Source organism: Pteropus alecto, unplaced genomic scaffold (genome assembly GCF_000325575.1).
Source record: "Pteropus alecto unplaced genomic scaffold, ASM32557v1 scaffold219, whole genome shotgun sequence".
Classification (NCBI taxonomy): Eukaryota; Metazoa; Chordata; class Mammalia; order Chiroptera; family Pteropodidae; genus Pteropus; species Pteropus alecto.
Genome location: NW_006443128.1, coordinates 1,231,928 through 1,241,818, shown reverse-complemented (window position 1 = coordinate 1,241,818; position 9,891 = coordinate 1,231,928).

Sequence of the window (9,891 nt, the reverse complement as noted above, 5' to 3'; positions counted from 1 at the left end):
GCCCTGCACCTCTGCCTTCTGAGAAACAGGTTCAACCCCTAGCCAAGAGCATTGATTGGGGCTCCAATAAACCCCTTGTTCTCTTTTTCTATTTCCTGTTAGACAAAGAGTAAATGCAGAAAGAACTATATGAGCACTGGTTAGGTTATGTGCTGGTTCTCTCATTGCCAGTGTGCCCAAGGGCTGTGGCACCCGTGTGTTGGGTGTGGGAGTGAGGGGGAGCTGAGAGGCCCAGCAGGTCGTCTGGAACATCCAAAGCCCTTCCAAGTGTATGTGACCTATCTGAACATGCTCTTTATTCCTCTTTGAGCAATGAGCTTCTAAGAGAAGTGGATGGAGGGCTGGCATATGCAGCAAGGTCTTTAAGGAGGAGAGCTGGAAAGAAATAACACATGTCACAGGGGCATAATTGTAAAAATGCACTTCTTCATTCATTTGCCCAACAAACATTTCCTGAGCCCCTCATTTACAGGTTCTATGGGTCTCTGGGGACAAGGTAATAGGCCAGCCTAAGGTTAGAGTGCACAGAGCATGCCAGTCCCACAGGTGGACTTTGTGGTTTTCACAGGCACCGCTTGGGCTGTGATCACAATGCCCAGGAAGCTGAGGGAGCACAGGAAACAGGACTCAGAGCAAGGAAGTGGCCAGGGCTCTCGCAGACTCTTTTGAGGTGAGGGAGACCATCTTCAGTGAACGATGGACAGACTGGGATGCCGTCCACGGGCAACACAGATGCAGGGGGACAGCCAAGCCAGGATGTGTCCAAAGCATGTGTGGGGGTCAACAGGCCCAGAATTGACAATACAGCAGCAGTACACACACAGGCCTCCCCTAATCCTTCTGTTTAGCCAGTGGGAAACCATATGTTTTCTTTGGCATGATTCATGAGGGTTTAAGAGAGGGGAGTGTGAAGGGGAGGCTAGGAGGTATTTGGAGGCTGTGCCCAGGACCCAAGAGAAGTGATGCATTAATGATCTTGAAAGAAAAGTAAGGAGTCTGGATTGTGCAGATTCCAACTCTGGTAGACAGCAAGTGGGTGAATAAAGTGGAAAGGATAGGATGGTCCCGGGCCCTGGGAGTGAGGATGTGTACCCTTAAACTCCATGGATGCGCTCTGCATCTGGCAAAGGAGGGAGCCAGAAAGGCAACCATAGCAATGGGACCCTGGCCTCACCAAGCTCCAGAGTAGAAGAGTGAGGATCCCAATGTGGGGAAAGCAGTGGCATGGGGGTGCAGATGGTGATGAGCAAGTGCAGGCTTCCAGGAAGCATGGCTGTAACTGGGAGACGGGACCACAACACAAGTGGAACTGAGGTCTGCAAATGCATATTCTATGGATGGAGGACCAATAGAGGTGCAACATGGATAGTTTTAGAGAAATAGGAAGGAAAGTGGAGAAGAGGGGATTCACAGCTGAGTAGAAAGACAAGCTCATCTTGAGCAAGAGAACCTTCTTCAGAGAGGACTTGATGAGCATCATTTTGAATTTCTTGCTGAGATAGAAGCAAGTTAGGCAGTTGTGTCCAGTTTTACCAGTCATGAAGTCACCAAGATGCCTCATCATGGCAAAAGGCATCATTCTTGACATATGGTGATATGGATTTACACCATTTTATGACATGGGGGAACCTCTCTCTAATTTACATGTGGGCATCCTATGGGCCAGGAACATAGGGCATCTGCTGAGAGGGAGAGGAAGGGACAGATGGGGACCTGAAGGCAGATGTATGATGTGGGAACTAACAGGAAAGAGATAGAGAAAGGAAAGGCCTGCAGCAACCTGTAACCGTTTTCTCCCTCTTTCTCTTTTCCCAAGTGATTTTGGGGACTGCCTGTGACTGTTATCATCCTAGAATATTATTATAGCAACTGTGTTCAAGGAAAACTTCCCCCAGGGACAGAAAGTAACAAACAAGGAACCTTGGGTCTACACCTGTGCTGTCAGAAATGTGCTGTTTTTATAAAACTTCACAAACCCACTTAATTTTTTTTAAATGTCAAAGTGAGGTACTTATTCCCCTTGGTATTTCAAAATACTCAGCAAAACCATTTCCTATTAGACCCAATGACATATTTTTAATAAAGTGCCTATGAAATGCAGATTCTGGCAACTTTTTAAAATTCAAGCCCAGAAGGAGTCATTTCCAGTCCAAAGCCACCAGCATATAGAGGACCTGTAGGGCCATTTAACAAGTGTGCTCTCCAATTGACTCTATGCAATCCTCAGTCTCTGCTGAAACAGATTACAGAATCTTTCTGTGCAATTCTGAGCTGATGGAGGCAAAGGAGATAACCAAGACACACGTTATTGGCTTCCATTGAAATTCATTGCCCATCAGGGAATTATGGCATAGACTCATGTGCACTGGCTCAAGTCCAGGTTTCTTAGGACTGGTGTGGCCTTTGGTTACTGACTCAACTTCCCTTCCTCATGAATAATTGTAGATCACTTCTGGAGCTGATGCCTGTTCAAATGGGATAATGCCCTCGAGCCTATAGCAAAGCCTGGCACAGAGGACAATAAATATTATCCATGATTATTACTTATTTTTCTTTAGCATTTTCCAAAGTGTCATTATTAAAAAGAAAAAAGTTTTTGCAAAACCCAAGTCATTGCTGGGCATGACATTGGGGTTCACTAACTTGAAATCCAGCCCTAGCCCTAGTTCCCAGGCAGATGCTGAGACTGTGCACCTATGAGAGGGTCTAGCAGCATCTGGTCTCTACCACTCAGCAGGCTGTCAAGAGGATGAACTGAGATAGTAAACACAGAAGTACTTTATACCTCATCTGGCCACACACATACATGGAATAGGAGACACCAGAACATAGAATCACCGTAAGAACTGGACAATCCCAAACCTTCACATACTCCTCTATGCACGCTTGAAATGTCCTCCAAGCAGAATTCCTTCCTCTTTGACTTTGTGAGCAGGGACTCTGTTAACATCTGTCTCTAGTGCACGCAGAACATTCTGATGAGCTCACCATGAGATCAACTACTAGAAGAATGCTATTCCCTGTTATCACTATTGGATGACCACAGGAGAAAGGCCCAAGGTCCCTGGGCCAGCTCCCCTCCATTGGTAATGTAGATGACCACAAGGGAAGGACTTGTGTTTCTTGGTCCATCTTTATGCCTGGGTCTCTATTCCTTGTCAGGAAACATGAAGCATTTATGCCCCCTTGTAGGAATGAAAGGCACAAAAATGAGGAATTCTAACAGAGCAATGCACGCTTGGTACCCCAATTCTGTTCTAACCACCTGTCAGATGGTGCCCCGGGAGTTGGTACTCTGGTCTGGCCCCAAAGTGCAGGCATACACTGTTTCCCTGTCTTTGTTCTCATCTCCACGCCATGGTCATACCTCATCTCCATTTCTGCTTCTTCCATCTCTTCTCCCCTGGCTTCTCTCTGGGCTGAGCAAATGCCCCTGAGCTCCTTTCTTTTTATCACTGTTCTTACAGTGACGCACCTTCTGCCTCCCCTCTACAGAAGATCCATGAATCTCTTTACCTGAATCTCTCTCTGAAACCTCTCAAAGAAGCCTGCAGTGTCTTTATTGTGCTCATTAATTCCTTGTATGGCCACGTGTTGTGGCTTCCACACTGGGGGCATGGGGCTGGAGCAAGGCCCCTGGGATGGGAAGTCACACCTGGGTTACAAACCCAAGACCCACCACATTGTTTTTATGTGACTTGATTATCATCTTTAAAACTCTCATTTGGTGAGATTTTGCTACACTAAGCTCCTCACAATTTTGATGAGGCATTTTTGTCTTCACGTCACTGTGACTCAAGAGGAGACTTTGCAGGCTTGCAGACACTGCATTTAGCATGGCTGAATTCACACCAAGGCCTCTAGGCCAGTGACAGCACCATATCTCCTCTGGACACACTGGGTGCCTTCTGTCTTCACTCTTTCTGTATGAAGTGGGGGCTGTCACTGCTCCCTAAAGCTGTCATGAGGAGCCAGTGCGCATCTATGTTCACTGGTCCTGTGGTGGATAAGAGATGCACATCTGTCCTCTGAAGTTTCTCTAGCACCTGGAACCAGGCCTGATGTCTAAAATAGGTGGAACAAATATTTATTTGAGTGGATAATATAAGCAGGCCCCTAGCACAATACCTGGCAGAAGACAGCCATTTCGGAAACTATAGTCATAAGGGGAAGAATTGATATACATAAGCAGACCAGCTGTTTCCCATCTCTCTTCGCCTTCATAGGCACTCTTGTGTCAAGGACCCCCAGCACCCAGAGTGGAGCCTGGCTCATACATGTCATGCAACAATGTGTCTGTGCTGCGGAGGAGGGTGACGGCCACATAGAAGATAAAAGGGGCATGCCAGCCCTGCAAACACAGAAGTGCTGAGCTAGTGGGTCCACATAGGAAAACCAAAACATTTTTTAATGTTTACTGAGTATTAGACAACATAAACTTATTTTTCTGTGATTTATTTAATTCTTACAAAAACCAGAGAGCTTAGTTCTCTTGCTGTGCCCCCTGTGCAGATGAAGAAACTGGGGCCTTGAACAATTAAGTTCCCACACGTGTGAGAATTAATTGTCTAAAACACAGGATATTTGAAAGGGTCATTCGCCCTTACCCACTGGGCCATGTGGCCACTGAGGGCTCAGAGTCACATGGCACCCCCATTCCCCATGGTAAATGAGAGTCCATGCCCCCACAGACCCCCTCTGAGATCTCTCCTCCACATCCACACTAAACAAAGCCCCGAGAACAGTCCAAAGGGGGTTGTACTTGTTGCATCGAAAGAGACAACAAAGGACATCTGGGGGTTCTTCCTCCTTTCCAAGTACAACACAGGCTGCAATTTCTCTTTCCTTTTTAAAAAGAAAAAAAAATTAATAAGAGAAAAAATATCCCCCCTAAATTCCTAGGGGAAATCCAAAGACAGTTATTCCCATCATATTTTGAGGAAGTCTTGAATCCTTCCCTGGAAGATATCAGATTCTGAGAAGGTGACTGACCTTCAGCAAAAGCTATTAAAACAGTGTCATCTGGATGGGGTTTCCAGAACAAAAAACTGCAGCTCCACTGGGCTGGAACGAGGCCTCACGGAGCATCAATATACAGATGTCCAGGTGCGGCAGAGGCCTCTCAGCTCTCCCCAAGAGGGTTCAGGGCTCTGGATGAACACATTTCCACTCTAGCAGGCCAAGGTGAAGCTCAAAGGAATGTTTCATTTTCCAAATGGGCCACCTCCTTTCTAGGAGAAGAGGCCCACACTGGGATGAGTTCCCAGGGCTGTTTCTGGGGTTTTTCCCAGAGTCAGACTTCTTTTTTAACAGTGGCGCAGGAATGAATTCACAGTTGCAGACAATTCTGAATGATTTACTCTATTTACGGTTGTGAGAAATAAGACCTGGAGAGATAAGTAACTTGCCTAAGTCCACAGCCACGTAGGGCCACTCTACCATGGTTCACTGTCACCATGCCTGCTAATCCAACATCTATCTTCCATCTACATGACATCACAGGGAGACTTGGAAACTCTCATCTGATCTTTCACTCCCTCACTTAGACCCTTCGGGTAGTTGCTGGCTCGATTAAAATCCGAGCATTTTTATGTGGCTCGTGACTTCTAGGACCAAGTCCACACAACAGCCCCAGGGCAGGGGATAAGGATATATAAGGGGATATATCTAAATATTTTAAAGTCCTGGTCCCAATCCAGACCCCAGCTCAAAGGAGACCCCAACCTGGGTACTTGTGCACTTGCATGTGAACATGCCAACCTGTATCTCCAATTTCTGTGCACATGCATATGCTCAGGCTCCCCTTGAGCTCAGGAGTGCACCATTGTAGGGTTGATCAGCCCTCAGGAAGAAACTGAGTGGAAGTAGGCTTGGGGTATCTGGACAGAGAATTCTCAGTTTAGCATACCCCAAGCATGACCTAGAAGGAGGAGTGTATGTCCCAGGTGGACACATTGACTTGGCCCTGTGGACACCTCTCTGCAGGATAGGACCCAACAGAGCAGGACCAGAGCGGGCCCTTTAAGGGCCAGCCCTGGCTGTGGGTCCTTAGTGCTGGGCTGAGAGCATCACTGGCCAGGCCCATGTCTTCTGCCCAAGCCAGCCTTTACAAGCCTCTCGCATTCCCAAAGAGTAACGTCAGTATCATGTCCCCATGAACACATTTGCTATGACCTACCTGATCTTTCTTACTTTATTCACCTTCTAAATCCCTAATCTCCAAAACTGGCTCTTTCCGTGCTATCCCACAGTTATTTTAGTCTGCCTTCTACCAGACAGAGATTCTGTTTAAGCACAATACCCAACACAGAACTGATGTTTAATCAACACATTACCTCAGTGAATGTCATTGTTTTGCCTACATTCTAGAAAAAAATGAGAGATCAGCTTCTGTTTAGAGTCACAGATGTCTGGAAAAAGGACAGCTAGAGAAGTGTGCTTAGATTGTCTTCTCCCTAGTAGACCTCAGACTGAGGGACCCCAGCCTCAATACTGTGTTTTTGTAATCTGGGAGAAATGTGTGAATTTCATTTAGTCTCATTTAACAAATAGATATTGGGCACTGCATGTCAGACATTGTCTGAACACTGGAGATACAAAGGTGCAGACAATCAGCACAAACACTCACATCTTGAGCTTACGCTTAGTGGTAGCAGATAGTAACATGCCAACCATATACTCATACCTGTGTGAGCAAAATATCATATACTGACAAGTGCTATCCAGAGAATCAGACTACAGTCAGATAGAGCAGGTTTGGGTGGCTACCTTGTCCTGAGATACCAAGGAGTGGAAATAATATTTACACTGAACCCCAAATGCCAAGCAGGAGACAGTATGCATAAGAGCAGAGGGCACAAGGTGGAGCCCATGCTAAGTGGGGCAGTGAGTCTCTATAGAAACCCACCTGTGAGGTTGAAACTTATTGAGAACACGGGGATCAGGGAAGAGATGAGCTTGAGGAAGTGGATGGGGGCCAGCTTTTGCTGCTGAGAAAGTGGGCAGGGAGATTGTACCTTATTCTATAAGTGTCTACAGCTGGTTCAAGCATTAAGTGGTGGTGGGGGGCATAACCAGTGATTCATATTTCCAAAAGACCATCCTGGCTGCTACATAGAGAATGAACTCTCAGAGGGTCATGACAAGGTAATTTAACAATTCAGGGACTTGACCAGGATGATCGAAATGAAGATACTGAGATAGATAGAACTGGGTTGAGTTTTAAGAGCCTCATCAATGGGATTCAATGGTGGACCTTAGGGGCTGGGTGAGGGAAAAAGGCATCAAAGGTAATATGCAGCTCCTGGAAGGCTAGGTTGAGAGAAGGGCAGGACAAACAGGGGTTCTTTGTGGCCAGAAGTAGAAGCAAAACTGCACTTTCTAAAATCTCATTTGTAAATTTGTCATTTGGAACTTGAAAGTCATTTTCCTGTAAATTTGATAAAAGCTGGTCAGGCAGGCCAACTCATAAGTGCCAGTTTAATCCACTGACCACAGGACTAATGAATCCACTGCCGTGAGACCCATTCTTCCCAGAAAGAGCTTATGGAGTTCCAGTGCAGGGTGCCAGGGTCATAGTGCTAAAGAAAACCGGAAATAACAGAAGTTAAAGCAGAGAAAGCAGATTTTTTACTAATTTAAAATTTTTCAACTACATTTGACATTAAAAATCATATTCGTTTCAGTTGTATACCATAGTTGTTAGACATTTATATTTATAAAGCTATCCCCCCAATAAGTCTAGTACCCCTGTGATGCCATACATCATTATTACAGTATTATTGACTATATTCCCTATGCTGTACTTTGTATCCTGTGACTATTTTGTAACTGCCAATATGTTCTTCTTAATCCCTTCACCCAGCATCTACAACCGCATGTGACCTGGAAACCATCAGTGTGTTCTCTGTATCCATGAGTTTGTTTCTGTTTGTTTGTTCATTTATTTTGTTTTTAGATTCCACATATAAGTCGTTATATGATATTTGCCTTTCTCTGTCTAATATTTCTTTTTTAATTTAATTTTATTATTAGTTTCAAGAATACAGTACATTGGTTAGACATTTGTATAGTTTATAAAACGATCCCCTTAATTGCTCTTTCTCTCCTCTGGCTCTCCACCTAGCTATTACATTAATGCTAACTGCATTCTCTATGCCGTGCTCCCCATGCCCATGATCATCTATCAACTACTAATTTGTACTTCTTTAACCCTTCACTCCATTCTCCCAGCCCCAAACCCCTCTCCCCTCTGGCTGTCACCAGTTGTCCTCTATATTTATGAGTCTGTTTTTGATTAGTTTGTTCTTTTTGTTCCTTAGATTCCCCATATGAGTGAAATCATATGGTATTTATCTTTCTCTGACTTATTTCACTCAGCATTATAACCTCTTTATCCATGTTGCCACAATGGTTCTTTTTTATGGCAGAGTAATATTCCATTGTATATATGCACCACTTCTTCTTTATCCAATCATCTATCAATGGACACTTAGGTTGCTTTCATGTCTTGACTACTGTAAATAATGCTGCAATGAACATAAGGGTGCATATATCTTTTCAAATTAGTATTTTGGATTTCTTTGGATAAATATCCAGAAGTGGAATTGTTTGTTCATATGGTAGCTCTATTTTAAATTTCTTGAGGAACTTGCATACTGTTTTTCATGGTTACTGTACCAATTTTCAAACCTACCACTAGTGCACGAGGGTTCTCTTTTCTACACATCTTTGCCAACACTTAATTTTTCAATTACTGATGGTAGCCGTTTCTGACAGGTGTGAGGTGATATCTAATTGTGGTTTGAATTTCTGTTCTTCTGATGATTAGTGACACTGAGAATCTCATCATATGTCTATTGGCCATCCATATATCCTCTTTGGAGAAATGTCTATTCAGATCCTCTGCCCATTTTTTAATCAGATTGTTTGTCTTTTTGGTGTTAAGTTGTATGATTTCCTTATATATTTTGGATATTAACCCCTTATTGGATGTATCACTGGCGAACATCTTCTAATCCGTTGTTGTTTTTTTTGTTTTGTTGATAGTTTCCTTTGTTCTACAAAACTTTTTTAGTTTGAGGGGTCCCATTTATTTATTTTTTCTTTTGTTTCTCTTGCCCAAGGAGACGTATCCAGAAAAATATTACTAAGAGTAGTGTCAGAGAGTTTACTGCCTGTTTTCTTCTAGGAATTTTATGGTTTTTGATCTTACATTTAAGTCTTTAACCCATTTTGAGTTTATTCTTGTAAATGGTATAAGAATTTATCCATTTCATTTTTTTTTTTTGCATGTATCTGTCCAGTTTTACCAACACTATTTATTGAATAGAGAGTATTTACCTGATTGTATATTCTTGCCTCTTTTGTCATAGATTAATTGATCATATAAGTAAGGTTTATTTCTGGGCTCTCTATTCTGTTCCATTGATCTATGTATCTGTTTTTATGCCAGTACCATGCTATAGCCTTGTAGTATAGTTTGACATCAGATAGCATGATACCTCCAACTTTTTTCTTCTTTCTCAAAATTGCTTTGGCTATTCAGGGTTTTTTGTGATTCCTTATAAATTTTAGGATTATTTATTCTAGTTCTGTGAAAAAAAGCCATTGGTATTTTGATAGGGATTGCATTTTTGAATGTACAGATTGCACTGGGTAATATGGACATTTTATCGATGTTAATTCTATCTGTGAGCACAGCATATGCTTCCATTTATTTGTATCTTCTTCAGTTTCTTTCTTCAATGTCTTATGATTTTCTGAGTACAGGTCTTTTACCTCTTTGGTTAAATCTATTCTTAGATTTTTATTTTTCTGATGCAATTATAAATGAGATTTTTAAAATTTCTCTTTCTGATAGTTCATTATTACTGTATAAAATGCAACTTA